The sequence below is a fragment of the Saccopteryx bilineata genome, chromosome 12 (genome assembly GCF_036850765.1).
Source record: "Saccopteryx bilineata isolate mSacBil1 chromosome 12, mSacBil1_pri_phased_curated, whole genome shotgun sequence".
Classification (NCBI taxonomy): Eukaryota; Metazoa; Chordata; class Mammalia; order Chiroptera; family Emballonuridae; genus Saccopteryx; species Saccopteryx bilineata.
In genome coordinates this window covers 16,151,043-16,156,034 of record NC_089501.1, presented here as the reverse complement: position 1 = coordinate 16,156,034, position 4,992 = coordinate 16,151,043, and the positions used below count along the sequence as shown (strand labels likewise).

The 4,992-nt window shown below is 42.0% G+C and overlaps 1 non-coding gene across 1 annotated transcript; it reads left to right on the top strand.

Moving 5' to 3' along the window:
• The first annotated feature begins 4,630 nt into the window (after positions 1 to 4,630).
• Positions 4,631 to 4,763, top strand: LOC136316530 (small nucleolar RNA SNORA42/SNORA80 family). Its single transcript, XR_010727760.1, has one exon. It is a non-coding gene; the product is annotated as a small nucleolar RNA SNORA42/SNORA80 family (small nucleolar RNA).
• Positions 4,764 to 4,992: the final 229 nt, after the last annotated feature.

Here is a 4,992-nt window from a genome sequence, read left to right as displayed (position 1 = left end):
GATGATAGAGCTGTCACTTTAATTTCTTTACAAGGTCCATGAATATATTTATGTACTTTCATAACAAATGATGGGAACATGGTAGTCAGGAGTCCTGAATACCTGGGAGAAGCTCCAGACAGTGGGTCATATCAAATACTTGAAGTGGGAGCCATGGACCTGTGTGGTCCAGGTTAAGTTGCTTAGAAAGTGACAGTAAATTAATACCTTTTATATAAATTGGATACTTCCAGGATATTTTTATTGTGTTTTACAAAGGAGTTCATTCTCAAAATACAGTGTTATACATTTAAAATAATATTAATAATGATAATGGTGATGACATTTTGATTAGACTACCCATCTCCCACTAATGTCCTGGTCAAGGTGAAAGACAATGAAGCACCAGTAAAGATGATTTTACTTTCCCTAAAGTTTTATCCAACACCAGTTTGAGAATGATGTTCTTTGGGATTAAGATTACGGGCACAGGAAGCAGAAAGACTCGGATTGGAATCCTCACTAGTTGTGTAACTTGGGGAATGTCACCGTTACACCAGCAAGCAGTTTTCCTGCTCTGGCCCTATGCCTAGGAGGCCTTAAACTTTAGAGTACTGTCCTTGAAATTGTTTAAGATTCCCATAGAGTGCCTGGAATTAAAGCCTTCCAGAAAGGGTGTTCCATACCCAGTTCTGGGTCTTATTCACAAGAAGCTCCCCCTCAAAACTCACCACACCATCACCCACTACTAAGCATGCTTTTCCCCTTTAGGGAGTGTTGGGCAGATAAAATATATTATGCTCACTTTGTTAAAGATGACGCTGCCCACATAGAGGCCATTGCCCAGGTGATATTAATGTGTGTTAGGGGCAGGCAGGATTGTTGTAGCCTGGGGCTTGGTTTTGGGATTAAGCCTTTCCCATCCCTTTTTGATGTAGGGCGGTACAATCCAATCATGCCTCAGAGAAGTGACTTTGTATTAGAGACCTCCCTGTTTTGTATATTGGATTAAAGGTTTGGATTTCTACAATATAAAATGGGGGAAGAATGAGAGCTTGTGCTCTTGGTTCCTGAGATTAGAGGAGAGAGCAGAGAGGAGAGCAGAAAGAGGCCATGTGGCCAGGAAAAGCAGCCAAGATGGCGTAGTATTGAGTGAAAGGCCAGTTTGTGCAGTTTGTGCAGGTAGAAGGAAGGAGATGGGGAACAGAGGTGAATAAGTCTGGTGAGGAAACTCGGATAAGTCAGTAGCTTTGTGAGCACTGAATGTGAGTGGATTTTGGAGCCCAGTGTGTATTTTTACTTGCCCGCTGGGTGCAAGCTAGGATTAAAGACTATGGCCCACCAGTTTGTGGCTCCGTTGTTTCTTTACCGACTGTCGGAATCCTATGCGAATCTGCATGGGCCAGGCGGCTGCTGTGCTGGTGGCCGTGGCTACTGGCTTTACAGGGAGCCTTCCAGTTGTTTACATCCACCCCCATCTCCTCTCCCACACCTCCTCTCCCACACGTGGAGTGGGCAAAATGCCCCAAGAATCTCCAGTACTCATGCCTATTGTTTGCCCCTAGGGGCACGGGGCCACCCTGAATAGTGGATTACTTTCAAATGATTTGCAGTTTCTCAAACTGATTATATAGAAAGGACTATGGGAAAAAACTGTGTATCCCTGCACACACACACACATACACATGTACATTCTAGGAAATACCTCTAACTTTAGCAAATTGCTTAACCTTTCTACACCTCCATATCCTTGTTGGTTAAAGGGGAAACAGTAATATTTATATCATGATGTTTTTTTGAGAATTCAATTGTGTAAAATACATGAAGTACATTACAGTCAGTGCTTGGCTTAGTGTGGTCAGATACTCTCTTCCCTCCTTAAATGATAGCCTAGGGTCATAGATTTGCAGCTTCTGTGTGGAGATGCTACAAGTCAATTGGCTAGCATAACTCATTTCACTTTATTTGCATTCATTTGCATGCCTCTAGATAGAGCAGGTACTTTCAGTTGGTGGCCACTTTAATTACCCTTTGTCTTATACTGGTCACATTCACAGAAGTATGTTTTTTATCACACTTCTCTAGGTATTTGAGTTTGTGGTTTTTATGCCTCAGCTCCTTTAGCTTTTATACTTATTTACTGTTGAAGAATAGAAGGTAAAACAGTTTAACCTTTTGGCTGGTGACAGACAGAGTTCCTTTTGCCTAGAAAAACACTTGCGACCTGTTGGGCAGATAAAAATGTATTATGCTCACTTTGTTAGAGATGGAGGCCGTCGCCCAGGTGATATTAATGTGTGTTGAGAATCCTTGTAGCCTGGGGCTTGGTTTTGGGATTAAGCCTTTTCTACCCTTTTTGATGTAGGGTGGTACAATCCAATCATGCCTCAGAGAAGTGACTTTGTATTAGAGACTTCCCTGTTTTGTATATTGGATTAAGGGTTTTGAATCTACACTATAAAATAGGGGTAGAACGGGGGCTTGGGCTCTTGGTTCCTGAGATTATCATTAGAAGAGAGAGCAGAGGAGAGCAGAGAAAGGCCACGTAGAGGAGCCAGGAGAAGCAGCCAAGATGGTGGAGTGCTGAGTGAGATGCCAGTTTGTGTAGAGTTTGTATTTGGGTTAAGGAAGGAGATGGGGAACAGAGGTGAATAAGTCTGGTGAGCTAGAAACCTTTGATTCTAGGAAACTCGGATAAGTCAGTAGCTTTGTGAGCACTGAATGTGATTGGGTTTTGGAACCCAGTGTGTATTTTTACTTGCCCGCTGAGTGCAAGCTAGAATTAAAGACTATGGCCCACCAGTTTGTGGCTCCATTGTTTCTTTACCGACTATCCGAATCCAATGCAAACCTGCATGGGCTGGGCTGCTCTGATGGTGGCTCTGGCCATGCCTTCTAGCTTTACACCACCCCTAACCAATGACTTTCTTGGCATGTGGTTGTAAACCCAGTAGCCAGGGCCACTATCACAGCCGCCCGGCCCATGCAGGTTCTCATTGGATTCGGACAGTCGGTAAAGAAACAACAGAGCCAAAAACTGATGGGCCATCATCTTTAATCCTAGCTTGCACCCTACTGACTTATCCAAGTTTCCTAGAATCAAAGGTTTCTAGCTCACCAGAATTATTCACCTCTGTTCCCCATCTCCTTCTTTCTCCCTGCACAAACTCTGCACAAACTGGCTTCTCACTCAACACTCCACCATCTTGGCTGCTTCCTAGCCTCCTCCACGTGGCCTTTTCTGCTATCCTCTCTGCTCTCTCTTCTAATGATAATTTCAGGAACCAAGAGCAAGCTCCCATTCTTCCCCCACTTTATAGTGTAGAAATCAAAACCTTTAATCCAATATACAAAATAGGGAAGTCTCTAATACAGTCACTTATCTGGGGCATGATAGGATTGCACCACCCCACATCAAAAAGGGTGGGAAAGGCTTAGTCCTAAAACCAAGCCCCGGGCTACAAGGATCCTGCCTGCCCACAGCCCACCCCCAACACACATTAATATCACCTGGGTGACAGCTTCCATGTGCGCAGCACCATCTTTAACGAAGTGAGCATAATATATTTTATCTGCCCAACAGTGGTCTTCTGCTGTCCCCAAGGGTTTCTGTTCATTTTACCCACTTGCCTTCATTATAGGTTACTCAAAACCATTAAGAATCCTTTTTCCTTGCTGGACACTACTCTTTTATGGATTCTTGCTGTATTGGCCAAGAGTTTGCTTAAAGGCTTTAATCACTGTAAAAAAAAAAAAAATAGAAGACTAGATAAAGAAGATGTGGCACATATACACCATGGTATACTATTCAGCCATAAGAAATGATGACATTAGATCACTTACAACAAAATGGTGGGATCTTGATAACATTATACGGAGTGAAATAAGTAAATCAGAAAAAAAAACAAGAACTGCAGGATTCCATACATTGGTGGGACATAAAAACGAGACTAAGAGACATGGACAAGAGTGTGGTGGTTACGGGGGGGGGGGGGGCAGGGGGAAGGAAGGAGGGATAGGGGGAGAGGGTGGGGGAGGGGCACAAAGAGAACTAGATAGAAGGTGACAGAGGACAATCTGACTTTGGGTGATGGGTATGCAACATAATTGAATGACAAGATAACCTGGACATGTTTTCTTTGAATATATGTACCCTGATTTATTGATATCACCCCATTAAAATAAAATTTTATTTATAAAAAAAAAAAAGAATCCTTTTTCCGACTTTAACATGTGGAATGCAGTGCATGGAATATATCCAGGTATAATTAGAAAGTTTAACATTGTAAAGAATAATAAATACATACTTCCCACCTGAAAGTGCTCCTTTTATGAGGTCCTATTCACAGCACTAACCCACTGTCTTAAAGATATATTATTACTATCTATTCATAGTCTTTACTGAATGAACAGTGCAGTCAGAGCCACCTAATCCTGCCAGGGCCTTAGGGAAAGCCTCCCACAGAAATGATACTGCCATAAGATTACACTACATTGTCATTACAATGGCAAACTCAAAACAAATAAACAAAAAACTAACAACGCCAAGTCTTGGCAAGGGTGTGGAACAATTGGAAAGCTCATATCTTGCTTATGGAAATGTGATAGAGTCTCTTCAGAAAACATTTACCATATAAAAGAACAATTCCATGCATAGGTTTGGATTTATGACAGGCCTGTCCCCTGGGTCTCTCATAGTGCCCCATGCCAGAGCAAACTATGGCCCTGAACCATTGCCTGGCCTCTGCCCATAGGCTGCAGGCAATGAAGTGGGTCACACAGTGGAAAAAAAAAAAAAAGAACAATTCCACTCCTAGGTATTCATCTAATAGAAATGAAAGCATATGCCCATACAAAAGCTTATAGACAAACACTCAAACCACTTTATTCAGAATGCCAAACCAACTAAAATGCCCTACAATAGGTAAATTGTAGCATATTTATACCACAGAATACTTGTCATCAATAAAAATAAATAAACTATTGAAATAAAATAACTTGTATATTAAAAGC